Source organism: Dysidea avara, chromosome 12 (assembly GCF_963678975.1).
Source record: "Dysidea avara chromosome 12, odDysAvar1.4, whole genome shotgun sequence".
NCBI lineage: Eukaryota > Metazoa > Porifera > Demospongiae > Dictyoceratida > Dysideidae > Dysidea > Dysidea avara.
In genome coordinates this window covers 6,072,881-6,089,815 of record NC_089283.1, presented here as the reverse complement: position 1 = coordinate 6,089,815, position 16,935 = coordinate 6,072,881, and the positions used below count along the sequence as shown (strand labels likewise).

The following is a 16,935-nucleotide window of genomic DNA, read 5'->3' as shown; positions in this document are numbered from 1 at the left end:
TATTCAGTGACTGCAGGGGCGGAGGAAGCGTCTACATGTTGGGTAGGCAACTGTAAGATCATACTTCTATGACCATCACCAGCATCATAGTTGTGCAATCACAACCAGCATTTGCAACATGCTTAGGCCAGCTCCAGAAATTTTTTGAAAAATTGCTTTCTGCGATTGAATCTGGAGACAATTTCACATCTATAAAATAATGCATAGCTAATATAGTCTAATGGAACGAATAGTCACTGACTGCTCTATTAGGGTATCGATGACTGTTCTATTAGAGTATCTCGAGTGATAATAACCAAAAGCGATCCTAAAAAATCAGAGCAACCAGACTGCTTTCTATGGACTTGGAACATGGCTCAATAGTTACTACTAAAAGTTGGGTAGGCATTTGCCTACCCTTCCTACCCGGTTCCGCCGCCCCTGGACTGTTCTATTAGAGTTTCTGACTGCTCTATTAGAGTATCTCGATCTTTTTTAACGGAATTGTGCAATTTGCATATTTTCCTACTGTTAAAGCTTTATAATCACCTCAGAATGCTAGCATAATTCCTGATTCCCACACATACCTATTATTCCCGAAATTATGCCAGCATAATCGCCGCATTCCTACCAAGTACATGATGCACCCCTCTCACAATTGCACAATACTGAATAGGTGTATGTTAGAATTATTAAGAATGTTGAAAGTGGAAAATTTTGAAATTTGAACAATACAAGATTGAATCTGAGGGCATTTTCAATGGAAATTGTGCACTTGAATTAAGTATTGCCATACATATTAACTACACTAGTAGATGAAAGAAGCCCTTTAAACAGACCAATACACTTCATTGTATGTATAGGTGCTGGCAGATTTGGAAAAATTCCATAACAGAACCAACTACATGTTTCCAGTGAATGTTCTATTAGAGTAGTTAGCTGACTGCTCTATTAGAGTATCTCGATCTTGTACACCTCCAATGCTGATCCGGGTCCTTGTTACATAAACTTTAGCATAAACCCACTGATAATACCTTGGAAAGATGTTTATAAGGTAATTTTATGAGTATTTGTATTATTAGTGATCATATAATAGGGTTTCCACTCAAAATAGGAAGGTGCTTCGTTTTGTTGTTTCTGGAGATTTTCACACAGATTTACCTTCAAGTTAAAGCAAACAAGTGCTAATTTGTTATTGGAATGTTTGCAGTAGTCGCTATCAGCACAATTTTAACATGTGTAAATATCAAAAAAGTGGTCACGTGACCAAAAATCTCTTCGTGTAGGATTTCCACTGCAAAATAAGATGATGCCGCAGCCTTTTTATTGTTTCTGATGATTTTCATGCAGGCTGACCTTAAGATAAAACAAACAAGTGCTAATACATTATTAAACTGTCTGTTACTTTCAATATCAGTGCTGCTTTAACTGTAAATACCCAAAAAGTGGTCACGTGGCAACAATCCCATTACAGCTATAAAGGATGTGCTATAATGCTACAAGATGTAGAAGTCTTCATTATAAGGCAAGAAAATACACTATTTGTGACTTTGGTCATCCTACAATACAATGATTTTCTAATAAGCTGCCTGATTTAACTATTTGGATATTTTTGGTCACGTAACCACTTTTTGTATGTTTTTGCGCATTAAACTTATGCTGATACCCGATGCTACAAGCAATCCAATAATAAATTAGCACTTGTTTGCTTTATCTTAAAGGTCAGTCTGTGTGAAAATCACCAGAAACAACAAAAGGAAGCACCTTTCTATATTGAGTTGGAAACCCTACATATAATTATGCTAAGACAAAATTTCATTATAATACTCAGCATATTGATCAAGTAAAGCCTAAATATGAAGGGGGGGGGGGGCTTCAGCCCCCAAAGCTCCCCCCCCCTGGATCCGCTCCTGTTCTAGTTTAGATTGTGCTGTCGGCTTGCTGCCAAACTCCCGGAAACTAGCTAATCTTTTTTGTATTGCTTTTGCCATTGTATGTTTAGCTGTAGTGGTATACGAGATTCAGCGCCGGCCCCTTGGGCACGATTTAGCACGAATAGATCATGTTCGTGAATTTCCGAAAAATAGCTAGAGTTTCTCAAAAAATATTGTCCATCGAAACTTTCTAGCCATTGTAATACGGTAGCTATATTTTGACATTGAAAGTTTGACTTCAAAGACTGAAATGACAAAGCCATGGTGTACTGAGCAAGGTGCTAATTCACGTGCGCTATAACGTAAGCATAACTCATGCGTGTGTCTGATTCACGTGCAACTACAGAGTCAATGTTCGTGCATATGGCAAGTACGTACGTGAGACTGCAGCGCCGCAGAGAGTTGGTAACTAAAGATAGGCGCGAATGGGAAGCCAGTGAGTAAATTATAGGTAGCTGAATCTCACCAGTTATGTAGTAACTATGCAGTCAGTATAATTAAACTTATTACATATGTGGTAACCAATTAAAATTGTACACAGCATAATTGCATGTAGTTTAACTTTTACTAGTGTACACATATTGGACAGGCTCAGCTGATTCACTCAGGCCGGGTTATAGTCCAATTGTGGGATTGTTGTATACAAACATGCGTAATGACCCAATTACCAGTCAGTTGTGCGGTCGCATTTTGTCCGAGGGTCCACTTGCTTTTATTTTGTATACACCTTGTTCATCATAATTTGATGGTTTAAAAAATTTTTTTTTAAATGTAGCTAGCTAGCTACTATACAATATAACTTAGTATGTGATCATGGTAACTGATGCCTATTATGGGTGTGCATGCAACGTAATCAGGAGGTGGTGTTTGGCTTTACCTAACATGTTACTCAGTGTAGCTGTGTTGTGAGTAAAGGCATGACAACCTGGTACCACTTGAAATTGCATGTATATATAGCTTCCACTCAAACTGCATAGCTATATATTTTTAAGAAGGCTGAGGCTATTGACACCAACCCGCAATAACATAGGCATGAAAATGAGAAAACAGCAGAAAAAAATGACCAAGGCCACCATGCACTCAAGTCCAGGATCCTAGACCACCAATCTACTTTACCTTCTTTTCTATTATATAAATATGAGTCAAGAAGGATGTTATATTAAGAAGAAGGGTGCTATATTAAGAAGAAGGAACCATGCCTGGTAAAGAAGAAACCATATTCCATGTCAAAGAGGTGACATATTAAAACTGACATTCAACTGTATGCATCATTTACTGGTGAATTGTATAATCAATATTTCTTCCAAAGTTTGTTACTTGCAGTTGGTAGTTGGATATCTGGTAGTTGAATTCCCATAGAAAATTCAAAGTGATACTGATTCGGTACATTTCCTATGGAAGTTCATTAGAATGCAATAATTGGTCATTGAGTGGAGTACTGCAGTGTCTGCAGGGCTTAGGCTTCTGGTTTTTGTTATTCTACTGAGCCCAGCTGCCATGCATGGAAGCTGGGCTCAGTAGAATGACAGAGTGTATTATTTTTTGGCCATAATAAACCTTCCATATAGTCAATGTGTGTAGTGGAAGAGGTGTGATTCTGGGTTTAGCTACACCACTATCTAAAGATTCATAAGTCAATATGCTGTATATATAAATCCGGCACTGTTTCAGTGTTTTGTGTGCACCCTTATTAGGTAACAACAATACTATTAAAATGCTGAAGCATTAGTTGAATACAGTATCCCAGGCTAGGTACTTTCCTAGACTGCCAGTGCCAAGTTGTCTGGGAATTAAGTCACCTCCTTATATGGGATTTTTTCTACATTGAACAGAATTTGATGTTAAATTTCTGACTTCCTGTTAGCTACACTGACTCTCAGAAGGATATTTATGAATAAAATGCTGTACTAAACTACATTGGAGAAAGCAGTTTTTGCATCATTGTTACCATTTGTTACCATAATCATATATTATGTGACTGGAAAAACTGGTCTTATTGCCCATGACATCAGATTTAAAGCTATACATGAATAAATAATCAAATTTCATAATCAAAATCAGCTAGGTTTGAGTAGTCTGCTTTTGCTGGCTGCTTTTCCCAAGCACAGTGGCAATCCGTATGAGTGGTCTGGGAGCTCTGGCTAGCCTAGGGATGGCTGTATGTGGCTGTACAGCTCCATGGTGTTAAAGACCTGTGCTGTAAAAGTCCTTTCATTTTAGCCAGTTTTGAGACCTGAATGGCCCATAACTTGGCCTAATTCATCCCTATGCTTTCCTCTTTAATTTTTTTAAACAGCCTCTTGCCCTCCTCTGGCCCCCTGCCATCCACCCATTTTGGATCTCACCTGATGCAGTCAACATCAAGTTTAAAACTGCATAAAATGGCAGAAAACTTAGCTGTTGGCTACTTGTACAGTGGATGCTCTGGAAGGTAAGGAATTGGTATAAAACATGTGAAAATTTGGTACACGTAGCTTCAATCATTGGCGAGCTACAACACACTAAATACTTAAAACTGGCATTTCTCGATACTTTTAAATAGGTGATAAGACCGGTTTTTCCATGCAGCCAAGGTGGCATATATATATATATATATATATATATATATATATATATATATATATTCACTTGTATTATGACCACCATGTTAAAAGAAAGTCTTGCCTCAAGCTTAATCTGCTTGTCAAGAAAACAGGACTTAGAATCACTACGTCTTTTGTTTTACCAAAAAACACCTTCAGACTGGCATGCAATGCATGCTTGTGCATTATTTAAGTGTGCTTGATTTCTTAAGAGTTTGCTTTGTGCAATATCTCCATGGGATTAGAAAAAACAAAGCTGACTCTCAATTAAAAAAAAAAAAAACATTGGTGCCCATATTACCTGACTCTCTCAAGCAATAAACCATTTTCACAATCTTAGAAATGAAACTGGTTAACCGTTTCTTCATATATACTATAAACGCAACAGGCACAAATGTTACTCTAGCAATTAGTGGTACAGGCATACTTGCTGGATAATGTTCCAATGCTGCTCAAACATCCCAATAAAAATATACAGTACACTTGGTGCTTGTAAAATAAAGATAAAGCATATATTGACCTCACTTTGATAGTAAAGGAGTCTTCCATGTACAGATGTAGCTATAACCATACTGGCAGTAACTTCAGTAGACATTCAGGTATATTCAGTTGGTTCATATTCACATTGCCCCTTGTTTTTTCTTAATTAATAGCTCTCGTTACGTGAGCCAGTGCCTAAATATTTAGCGGCATTTGAAGCCATTTAAATACCAGAACTGTTCCTGTTTTAATACAAGTCTGTTGTAAGGCTTTAAAAAATGGTGCACGAGCATGCTTTTATGCGACAACGTGCCTGTTATAGTCCAAAACTATTAGTAATGAACACATGTTCGTTAACCACTCTGTTATGACTGGTTTTGGTAGGGGACTAGACCAGGTGAACTGAATAATTTGTTTGCATTCACACAAACAAGAGTCATGCAGGTGAACACATGTTCAATTTCTCCAATGGTTTTGTAACGTTATGATGTCATTATGTTGTGTGCAAATGTAACACTTCCCTATAACTTTAGGTTTCAAAACTAATGCAAATGCATAGCCTAGCTGTGAAGTGTGTGTGTGTGTGTGTGTGTGTGTGTGTGTGTGTGTGTGTGTGTGTGTGTGTGTGTGTGTGTGTGTGTGTGTGTGTGTGTGTGTGTGTGTGTGTGTGTATGAGCAAAGTAGTAGCACGAGTGTTTACAAAGGGGTAGAGGGTTGGGGGCAAGGGGTGGGCAAGAGATAGGCTTCAAAATGGAAGTAGACCATGAATGGAGTCCAGACAAGGGATGTCTCCTTAATGGCTGATATGCTGATAGATTCCACCGTAAACTTTTATTAGACTTTAGAATTAGTCTTTAATTTGTTCGTCCACTGACACACCTTTTGACCTGATCTGTGTAATTTTTATCTGTCAAGTGTTTACACTAATCATGATTGTGTTTGCAAAGTTTCATGATCTGTGGTAAGTATTCGCCCTCATTTCACTGTGTTAGTTGTAGATGCTGAAGAACTGAGAACATAAACTTTCTCCTAATATGGTTCTTTATTATTAACAGTAAAAATAGAAATGCTGAAGCCTGTAAAGTTCCTTATCCCTAGTGTACACTAAAACTTGTAAAAAGAACAATGTGTTATAAAAAAATAATATTGCTATATATGAAAACTATCAAACCATCTCTTGAAAACACTTTAAGTGCAGGGTGCGGTGACCAGTTCAGTAGGGAGTTCCAGGTATCAATAATTAGTCATATAACTGAAAGAGTAAGCTCTTACATACCACAGAATGTGCTGCTTAAATAAATATCTTGAAGGGATGACTCCTTGTAACACTGCAAGTTGGAAAAGAGAAGTCATTTATGACCCATTAAATTGCTACCCTTGTTATATATTAATTTAAAAATGAAGTAGGAATCCAAGTAAATAAAAAGTAGGGAAACAAGAGATGAATGATGGTATTATAGCATAGCTAGGTGGGAAATCCCTACATTGGTATGTTATATTGTTCAATGCCAAAGTAGGGATTTTCCCCCCAAGCTATGCTATAGTACCATCATTCATCGCTTGTTTCACAACTTTTTATCACTTAGTTCCCTACTTCATTTTAAATTAAATGTACTAGTTTGATTGTTGTTGTTTTTGTTACAGCTATACACACATGATTGTTCTGTTAGGGTGACTGTTGTATTAGAGTATCGCAAGTCAGCCTTTTCACCTACCAGGGTGTGTGTCACCATTTCATATTATTTTTCATTGTGCTATACAGCTAGACCAATAATAAGGGGTGTGTCATCATGATTGAGTAAATAGATTGTTAAGAGGTGTGGTCTTGGTGCTCGATGGTTATTATCAACCAAGATCGCATTGATAGGCGTGGTATTGAACCTATCGCGAAGCACTTAAATAAATTTGTAGCATCTAAATAGTGCTGCTCAAGGAAAGTCTGGATAAGGAAAATTAATGCTTCAATATTGCTTCATTGCATGAAAAATAACAAGACCAGTCTGATTAAAGATAGAAGAAAATACAAGGCACAGAGGGCACACACTCGTCGTAACCCCAAAAAGCACAACCCACTGGTGAGTTTGCTATTGTGGCATAAAATAGTGGTCGTGTGCTGCTTTGTTTGGCCTCCAGCCATGCGACTGTGGTCAGGTAGGCATGCAGACAGGCAGGCAGATGAAAATTTGAGTTTTGGTGATTTTTAAAATTCTATATCCAGCTGCTTGTAAGAGTTATTTTTGTTTTTAATGCTGTATTTGATGTTACCTGAACTAATATTATTCCATAAAGGTGATTTTTGTCATGTAAGATGTTTCTAGGATGGTTTTTAAAACTGGCATTTTAGGCGGCATGCATCATTTTTGGGGAGATCCCTACTTAAACAGTACTAAGATTGTTCTCTCTCAAATTTAAGGTAAATTATTGTTTAAGTAGAAAGTTGAGTGCCACAGAAACTGTTCTTAATAGATAGAATGTAATATCAGGTTGTATTTTGAAACTCGTTCTTGATAATTACAGATATAAAAAGTTTAGGGCATGGATACAGTATGCTCATATATGTAAATATGGATGTCGTGCACGCGTGTGCATGCGTGTGCATGCGTGTGATGGTTATGTACATAAGTGAGTAATGATTGTATGGCTCTAGCTATAGACTGTGGTCTGAAATAATGTGTTTATGTAGTTCTAACTAGTTAGTTCTATTAAGCAATTACCTTGACATTTATTAGCCAAATCACATTTGTTAACAAAGAGCAATGAATTTCAACTGTGTTTCCTGCATGTTAGACCACATGGTCAGCCAGTCTATACAATTGAATGACATGTGTGAAACATACTGAGATTTTTTATGTTATGACCACTCAATAGTGGCCTAAATTTCCAACATTTCATTCCATGGAGCCTACATATATGCACGTGTTAGCTGTAAGGTTAAAAGTTTATTACTGACAATTTCTTCTTGCATTGTCCATAGAGTTCTAGTGAATCATGAATATTGTTTTTATAAGGTGTAGGCTCAACAGCAATTTATCAGACTTTTAAAATGTTTTTGTATACAGTGAGTAACATGGTATTAAAGATTTTATTCAGTATACTCTATACCATTTATTTCTTAGGTAAATTATTTCTAGTGTATTTGACGATAGTTTCAGTCAACTGTACAAAGCATCATGTGACTGGTAACCATAAACAATAGTATGCCTACATTACTAAATTCCTTGTAAGATATGTACTTGACCCTTATCAGTGATAAGTGTCTGACTAGCCATTCTTGAAAATGTATATATATTGATCCATGAAACTTTCAGAGTAGTTTAAAGACACATTGACTTTTATGCCAAAGGAGTATTGCAGAAACAACTGTTAAGTTTTCATATTTGGCCTCCAGCCAGCTCAGTCAAAACTTTGTTTGGTGCTGAAAATAAGAGTGTAAGATAATGATGTATGGTAAAGTTGATGTTGTGAATCTTAACATGATTGAGCTAATATCAAGCCAATGGCAGGGAAATAAATGTTTGGAAGAAATAAATGAATTACAAGGCATGTAACAAAACTGTCCCTTTGATGTCAGCTGTCTTGATGTCGAAAAGCAATGAACATGGATTTACATATACTTTATTGTTTGTGTGGTAGTTACAAATGACATGATGAGTTAAAGTCCAGAGTTTCAGATGATAGTGTTAATGACAGACAAATTACAGATAGGCCAAATTTGTACAACATTTGTTCCTGTAAATTTCTCCAGTGTAGTAGTTGCATCATTTATTGTTTATGGCACCTGTTTCTGCTTTCATTTGGTCATACAACTCACTACTGGGGACCTTGATTAGTATTAGTTACTTTTTGTGTGGCCAAGTTCAGCAATTTATGGTACTAAAACAAAATCAGGAATTCTGTTCATACGCACATACAAGCAAGCAGGCTTTAGAGATCTTTTGTCTTTTGAGTCATATCTCACCACAAGAGTGCCCTTCAAGCTTCTAGTTATTATCCCTTCTCTGGCTGTCTTTCAGTTATTCTGTGTAGTCCAATTTTTATAGATTGCATAGATTGTATTAGTACTATTCATGAAAACTTGGACCTTACAGAGTAGCAATTTTTCATCACCGTTGCTTGTAATCAACTACATTTACATTTACCAGTAGTGGTAGACAGTTACAGTAAAAACTCACTTAGTGGCCACCTCATTAATGAGCTCACTTCATTATATTGGCCAGGTCTGAAAATGTATTTCCTTACTATCTCATTGATTTAATTTTCAGTAATGCAGCCACCTCATTAATAAGACCAGCGACCACTTTCTGCAGGACCAAACTGACACAACTAATGTAAAATTCTCTCTAAACCAAAAGCCAAGATGACAAAAGGACGTAAAATTTCAATAAATGAAGTTTTCTTTACATAGCTATAGCCACGTCCAAGTTGTCACGGTGGTTTAAGGGATTTTCCCACCGAGCTATGCTGTAATACCATCATTTATATCTTGTTTCACTACTTTTTATCGCTTGAAGCCCTACTTCATTTTTAAAGTAATAATATTTTTAATATACTATATAGTTTGTTTGGTTTTTTGTTATCGCATACAGCCATGCATGTGTGACTGTTCTACTACTATATTAGAGCATCTCTAGTCAGCCTTTCACCTACTAACAGGGGGTGTGTCACTTTTCATATATGCATTGTGCTAGCATTGTGAATACAGTTAGGCCAATAATAATAGGGTGTATCATCATGATCGAGTAAATAGATTGTTAAGTCTCAGTGCTTGATCATTGGTAATCAACCAAGATCGCGTTAATAGGCGTGGTATTGAACCTATCGTGAATTAACAGGTATCTATTAAGCATAAACGCTTAAATAAGTTTACAGCATCTAAATATGCTGCTCAAGAACAATGTTGACAGAGAAAATTAATGCCTCAATATGGTTTCGTTGGATGCTGAAGGACAAAGACCAGCCTGATTGAAGATAAAAAGAAAGACAAGGCACAGAGGACACACAGTTTTCAGAACCCCAAAAGGCACATCCCACTGGTGAGTTTGTTATTGTGGTGTAAAACAGTGGCTGTACGCTGCTTTGTTTGGCCCTCATCCTCATCCTTGTGACTGTGGTCTGGCTGGCTGGCTGGCTGGCTGGCTGGCTGGCTGGCTGGCTGGCTGGCTGGCTGGCTGGCTGGCTGGCTGGCTGGCTGGCTGGCTGGCTGGCTGGCTGGCTGGCTGGCTGGCTGGCTGGCTGGCTGGCTGGCTGGCTGGCTGGCTGGCTGGCTGGCTGGCTGGCTGGCTGGCTGGCTGGCTGGCTGGCTGGCTGGCTGGCTGGCTGGCTGGCTGGCTGGCTGGCTGGCTGGCTGGCTGGCTGGCTGGCTGGCTGGCTGGCTGGCTGGCTGGCTGGCTGGCTGGCTGGCTGGCTGGCTGGCTGGCTGGCTGGCTGGCTGGCTGGCTGGCTGGCTGGCTGGCTGGCTGGCTGGCTGGCTGGCTGGCTGGCTGGCTGGCTGGCTGGCTGGCTGGCTGGCTGGCTGGCTGGCTGGCTGGCTGGCTGGCTGGCTGGCTGGCTGGCTGGCTGGCTGGCTGGCTGGCTGGCTGGCTGGCTGGCTGGCTGGCTGGCTGGCTGGCTGGCTGGCTGGCTGGCTGGCTGGCTGGCTGGCTGGCTGGCTGGCTGGCTGGCTGGCTGGCTGGCTGGCTGGCTGGCTGGCTGGCTGGCTGGCTGGCTGGCTGGCTGGCTGGCTGGCTGGCTGGCTGGCTGGCTGGCTGGCTGGCTGGCTGGCTGGCTGGCTGGCTGGCTGGCTGGCTGGCTGGCTGGCTGGCTGGCTGGCTGGCTGGCTGGCTGGCTGGCTGGCTGGCTGGCTGGCTGGCTGGCTGGCTGGCTGCTGGCTGGCTGGCTGGCTGGCTGGCTGGCTGGCTGGCTGGCTGGCTGGCTGGCTGGCTGGCTGGCTGGCTGGCTGGCTGGCTGGCTGGCTGGCTGGCTGGCTGGCTGGCTGGCTGGCTGGCTGGCTGGCTGGCTGGCTGGCTGGCTGGCTGGCTGGCTGGCTGGCTGGCTGGCTGGCTGGCTGGCTGGCTGGCTGGCTGGCTGGCTGGCTGGCTGGCTGGCTGGCTGGCTGGCTGGCTGGCTGGCTGGCTGGCTGGCTGGCTGCTGGCTGGCTGGCTGGCTGGCTGGCTGGCTGGCTGGCTGGCTGGCTGGCTGGCTGGCTGGCTGGCTGGCTGGCTGGCTGGCTGGCTGGCTGGCTGGCTGGCTGGCTGGCTGGCTGGCTGGCTGGCTGCTGGCTGGCTGGCTGGCTGGCTGGCTGGCTGGCTGGCTGGCTGGCTGGCTGGCTGGCTGGCTGGCTGGCTGGCTGGCTGGCTGGCTGGCTGGCTGGCTGGCTGGCTGGCTGGCTGGCTGGCTGGCTGGCTGGCTGGCTGGCTGGCTGGCTGGCTGGCTGGCTGGCTGGCTGGCTGGCTGGCTGGCTGGCTGGCTGGCTGGCTGGCTGGCTGGCTGGCTGGCTGGCTGGCTGGCTGGCTGGCTGGCTGGCTGCTGGCTGGCTGGCTGGCTGGCTGGCTGGCTGGCTGGCTGGCTGGCTGGCTGGCTGGCTGGCTGGCTGGCTGGCTGGCTGGCTGGCTGGCTGGCTGGCTGGCTGGCTGGCTGGCTGGCTGGCTGGCTGGCTGGCTGGCTGGCTGGCTGGCTGGCTGGCTGGCTGGCTGGCTGGCTGGCTGGCTGGCTGGCTGGCTGGCTGGCTGGCTGGCTGGCTGGCTGGCTGGCTGGCTGGCTGGCTGGCTGGCTGGCTGGCTGGCTGGCTGGCTGGCTGGCTGGCTGGCTGGCTGGCTGGCTGGCTGGCTGGCTGGCTGGCTGGCTGGCTGGCTGGCTGGCTGGCTGGCTGGCTGGCTGGCTGGCTGGCTGGCTGGCTGGCTGGCTGGCTGGCTGGCTGGCTGGCTGGCTGGCTGGCTGGCTGGCTGGCTGGCTGGCTGGCTGGCTGGCTGGCTGGCTGGCTGGCTGGCTGGCTGGCTGGCTGGCTGGCTGGCTGGCTGGCTGGCTGGCTGGCTGCTGGCTGGCTGGCTGGCTGGCTGGCTGGCTGGCTGGCTGGCTGGCTGGCTGGCTGGCTGGCTGGCTGGCTGGCTGGCTGGCTGGCTGGCTGGCTGGCTGGCTGGCTGGCTGGCTGGCTGGCTGCTGGCTGGCTGGCTGGCTGGCTGGCTGGCTGGCTGGCTGGCTGGCTGGCTGGCTGGCTGGCTGGCTGGCTGGCTGGCTGGCTGGCTGGCTGGCTGGCTGGCTGGCTGGCTGGCTGGCTGGCTGGCTGGCTGGCTGGCTGGCTGGCTGCTGGCTGGCTGGCTGGCTGGCTGGCTGGCTGGCTGGCTGGCTGGCTGGCTGGCTGGCTGGCTGGCTGGCTGGCTGGCTGGCTGGCTGGCTGGCTGGCTGGCTGGCTGGCTGGCTGGCTGGCTGGCTGGCTGGCTGGCTGGCTGGCTGGCTGGCTGGCTGGCTGGCTGGCTGGCTGGCTGGCTGGCTGGCTGGCTGGCTGGCTGGCTGGCTGGCTGGCTGGCTGGCTGGCTGGCTGGCTGGCTGGCTGGCTGGCTGGCTGGCTGGCTGGCTGGCTGGCTGGCTGGCTGGCTGGCTGGCTGGCTGGCTGGCTGGCTGGCTGGCTGGCTGGCTGGCTGGCTGGCTGGCTGGCTGGCTGGCTGGCTGGCTGGCTGGCTGGCTGGCTGGCTGGCTGGCTGGCTGGCTGGCTGGCTGCTGGCTGGCTGGCTGGCTGGCTGGCTGGCTGGCTGGCTGGCTGGCTGGCTGGCTGGCTGGCTGGCTGGCTGGCTGGCTGGCTGGCTGGCTGGCTGGCTGGCTGGCTGGCTGGCTGGCTGGCTGGCTGGCTGGCTGGCTGGCTGGCTGGCTGGCTGGCTGGCTGCTGGCTGGCTGGCTGGCTGGCTGGCTGGCTGGCTGCTGGCTGGCTGGCTGGCTGGCTGGCTGGCTGGCTGGCTGGCTGGCTGGCTGGCTGGCTGGCTGGCTGGCTGGCTGGCTGGCTGGCTGGCTGGCTGGCTGGCTGGCTGGCTGGCTGGCTGGCTGGCTGGCTGGCTGGCTGGCTGGCTGGCTGGCTGGCTGGCTGGCTGGCTGGCTGGCTGGCTGGCTGGCTGGCTGGCTGGCTGGCTGGCTGGCTGGCTGGCTGGCTGGCTGGCTGGCTGGCTGGCTGGCTGGCTGGCTGCTGGCTGGCTGGCTGGCTGGCTGGCTGGCTGGCTGGCTGGCTGGCTGGCTGGCTGGCTGGCTGGCTGGCTGGCTGGCTGGCTGGCTGGCTGGCTGCTGGCTGGCTGGCTGGCTGGCTGGCTGGCTGGCTGGCTGGCTGGCTGGCTGGCTGGCTGGCTGGCTGGCTGGCTGGCTGGCTGGCTGGCTGGCTGGCTGGCTGGCTGGCTGGCTGGCTGGCTGGCTGGCTGGCTGGCTGGCTGGCTGGCTGGCTGGCTGGCTGGCTGGCTGGCTGGCTGGCTGGCTGGCTGGCTGGCTGGCTGGCTGGCTGGCTGGCTGGCTGGCTGGCTGGCTGGCTGGCTGGCTGGCTGGCTGGCTGGCTGGCTGGCTGGCTGGCTGGCTGGCTGGCTGGCTGGCTGGCTGGCTGGCTGGCTGGCTGGCTGGCTGGCTGGCTGCTGGCTGGCTGGCTGGCTGGCTGGCTGGCTGGCTGGCTGGCTGGCTGGCTGGCTGGCTGGCTGGCTGGCTGGCTGGCTGGCTGGCTGGCTGGCTGGCTGGCTGGCTGGCTGGCTGGCTGGCTGGCTGGCTGGCTGGCTGGCTGGCTGCTGGCTGGCTGGCTGGCTGGCTGGCTGGCTGGCTGGCTGGCTGGCTGGCTGGCTGGCTGGCTGGCTGGCTGGCTGGCTGGCTGGCTGGCTGCTGGCTGGCTGGCTGGCTGGCTGGCTGGCTGGCTGGCTGGCTGGCTGGCTGGCTGGCTGGCTGGCTGGCTGGCTGGCTGGCTGGCTGGCTGGCTGGCTGGCTGGCTGGCTGGCTGGCTGGCTGGCTGGCTGGCTGGCTGGCTGGCTGGCTGGCTGGCTGGCTGGCTGGCTGGCTGGCTGGCTGGCTGGCTGGCTGGCTGCTGGCTGGCTGGCTGGCTGGCTGGCTGGCTGGCTGGCTGGCTGGCTGGCTGGCTGGCTGGCTGGCTGGCTGGCTGGCTGGCTGGCTGGCTGGCTGGCTGGCTGGCTGGCTGGCTGGCTGGCTGGCTGGCTGGCTGGCTGGCTGGCTGGCTGGCTGGCTGGCTGGCTGGCTGGCTGGCTGGCTGGCTGGCTGGCTGGCTGGCTGGCTGGCTGGCTGGCTGCTGGCTGGCTGGCTGGCTGGCTGGCTGGCTGGCTGCTGGCTGGCTGGCTGGCTGGCTGGCTGGCTGGCTGGCTGGCTGGCTGGCTGGCTGGCTGGCTGGCTGGCTGGCTGGCTGGCTGGCTGGCTGGCTGGCTGGCTGGCTGGCTGGCTGGCTGGCTGGCTGGCTGGCTGGCTGGCTGGCTGGCTGGCTGGCTGGCTGGCTGGCTGGCTGGCTGGCTGGCTGGCTGGCTGGCTGGCTGGCTGGCTGGCTGGCTGGCTGGCTGGCTGGCTGGCTGGCTGGCTGGCTGGCTGGCTGGCTGGCTGGCTGGCTGGCTGGCTGGCTGGCTGGCTGGCTGGCTGGCTGGCTGGCTGGCTGGCTGGCTGGCTGGCTGGCTGGCTGGCTGGCTGGCTGGCTGCTGGCTGGCTGGCTGGCTGGCTGGCTGGCTGGCTGGCTGGCTGGCTGCTGGCTGGCTGGCTGGCTGGCTGGCTGGCTGGCTGGCTGGCTGGCTGGCTGGCTGGCTGGCTGGCTGGCTGGCTGGCTGGCTGGCTGGCTGGCTGGCTGGCTGGCTGGCTGGCTGGCTGGCTGGCTGGCTGGCTGGCTGGCTGGCTGGCTGGCTGGCTGGCTGGCTGGCTGGCTGGCTGGCTGGCTGGCTGGCTGGCTGGCTGGCTGGCTGGCTGGCTGGCTGGCTGGCTGGCTGGCTGGCTGGCTGGCTGGCTGGCTGGCTGGCTGGCTGGCTGGCTGGCTGGCTGGCTGGCTGGCTGGCTGGCTGGCTGGCTGGCTGGCTGGCTGGCTGGCTGGCTGGCTGGCTGGCTGGCTGGCTGGCTGGCTGGCTGGCTGGCTGGCTGGCTGGCTGGCTGGCTGGCTGCTGGCTGGCTGGCTGGCTGGCTGGCTGGCTGGCTGGCTGGCTGGCTGGCTGGCTGGCTGGCTGGCTGGCTGGCTGGCTGGCTGGCTGGCTGGCTGGCTGGCTGCTGCTGGCTGGCTGGCTGGCTGGCTGGCTGGCTGGCTGGCTGGCTGGCTGGCTGGCTGGCTGGCTGGCTGGCTGGCTGGCTGGCTGGCTGGCTGGCTGGCTGGCTGGCTGGCTGGCTGGCTGCTGGCTGGCTGGCTGGCTGGCTGGCTGGCTGGCTGGCTGGCTGGCTGGCTGGCTGGCTGGCTGGCTGGCTGGCTGGCTGGCTGGCTGGCTGGCTGGCTGGCTGGCTGGCTGGCTGGCTGGCTGGCTGGCTGGCTGGCTGGCTGGCTGGCTGGCTGGCTGGCTGCTGGCTGGCTGGCTGGCTGGCTGGCTGGCTGGCTGGCTGGCTGGCTGGCTGGCTGGCTGGCTGGCTGGCTGGCTGGCTGGCTGGCTGGCTGGCTGGCTGGCTGGCTGGCTGGCTGGCTGGCTGGCTGGCTGGCTGGCTGGCTGGCTGGCTGGCTGGCTGGCTGGCTGGCTGGCTGGCTGGCTGGCTGGCTGGCTGGCTGGCTGGCTGGCTGGCTGGCTGGCTGGCTGGCTGGCTGGCTGGCTGGCTGGCTGGCTGGCTGGCTGGCTGGCTGGCTGCTGGCTGGCTGGCTGGCTGGCTGGCTGGCTGGCTGGCTGGCTGGCTGGCTGGCTGGCTGGCTGGCTGGCTGGCTGGCTGGCTGGCTGCTGGCTGGCTGGCTGGCTGGCTGGCTGGCTGGCTGGCTGGCTGGCTGGCTGGCTGGCTGCTGGCTGGCTGGCTGGCTGGCTGGCTGGCTGGCTGGCTGGCTGGCTGGCTGGCTGGCTGGCTGGCTGGCTGGCTGGCTGGCTGGCTGGCTGGCTGGCTGGCTGGCTGGCTGGCTGGCTGGCTGGCTGGCTGCTGGCTGGCTGGCTGGCTGCTGGCTGGCTGGCTGGCTGGCTGGCTGGCTGGCTGCTGGCTGGCTGGCTGGCTGGCTGGCTGGCTGGCTGGCTGGCTGGCTGGCTGGCTGGCTGGCTGGCTGGCTGGCTGGCTGGCTGGCTGGCTGGCTGGCTGGCTGGCTGGCTGGCTGGCTGGCTGGCTGGCTGGCTGGCTGGCTGGCTGGCTGGCTGGCTGTGGCTGGCTGGCTGGCTGGCTGGCTGGCTGGCTGGCTGGCTGGCTGGCTGGCTGGCTGGCTGGCTGGCTGGCTGGCTGGCTGGCTGGCTGGCTGGCTGGCTGGCTGGCTGGCTGGCTGGCTGGCTGGCTGGCTGGCTGGCTGGCTGGCTGGCTGGCTGGCTGGCTGGCTGGCTGGCTGGCTGGCTGGCTGGCTGGCTGGCTGCTGCTGGCTGCTGCTGGCTGGCTGGCTGGCTGGCTGGCTGGCTGGCTGGCTGGCTGGCTGGCTGGCTGGCTGGCTGGCTGGCTGGCTGGCTGGCTGGCTGGCTGCTGGCTGGCTGGCTGGCTGGCTGGCTGGCTGGCTGGCTGGCTGGCTGGCTGGCTGGCTGGCTGGCTGGCTGGCTGGCTGGCTGGCTGGCTGGCTGGCTGGCTGGCTGGCTGGCTGGCTGGCTGCTGGCTGGCTGGCTGGCTGGCTGGCTGGCTGGCTGGCTGGCTGGCTGGCTGGCTGGCTGGCTGGCTGGCTGGCTGGCTGGCTGGCTGGCTGGCTGGCTGGCTGGCTGGCTGGCTGGCTGGCTGGCTGGCTGGCTGGCTGGCTGGCTGGCTGGCTGGCTGGCTGGCTGGCTGGCTGGCTGGCTGGCTGGCTGGCTGGCTGGCTGGCTGGCTGGCTGGCTGGCTGGCTGGCTGGCTGGCTGGCTGGCTGGCTGGCTGGCTGGCTGGCTGGCTGGCTGGCTGGCTGGCTGGCTGGCTGGCTG

General features: G+C 52.2%; 1 protein-coding gene across 5 annotated transcripts in view; it reads left to right on the top strand.

The window, feature by feature from the left end:
- Positions 1-2,080: 2,080 nt before the first annotated feature.
- LOC136240506 (uncharacterized) overlaps positions 2,081-16,935 on the top strand; it is a 35,378-nt gene continuing 20,523 nt past the window's right edge. For 4 of the 5 annotated variants that reach the window (XR_010693849.1, XR_010693848.1, XM_066031499.1 and 1 more), the window contains exons 1-2: positions 2,081-2,215; positions 2,260-2,349. The gene's annotated coding sequence lies outside the window, so the exon portion shown is untranslated. Of the gene's footprint in view, positions 2,216-2,259; positions 2,365-16,935 lie in introns of all 5 variants that reach the window. The other variant, XM_066031498.1, reaches the window with a different exon arrangement.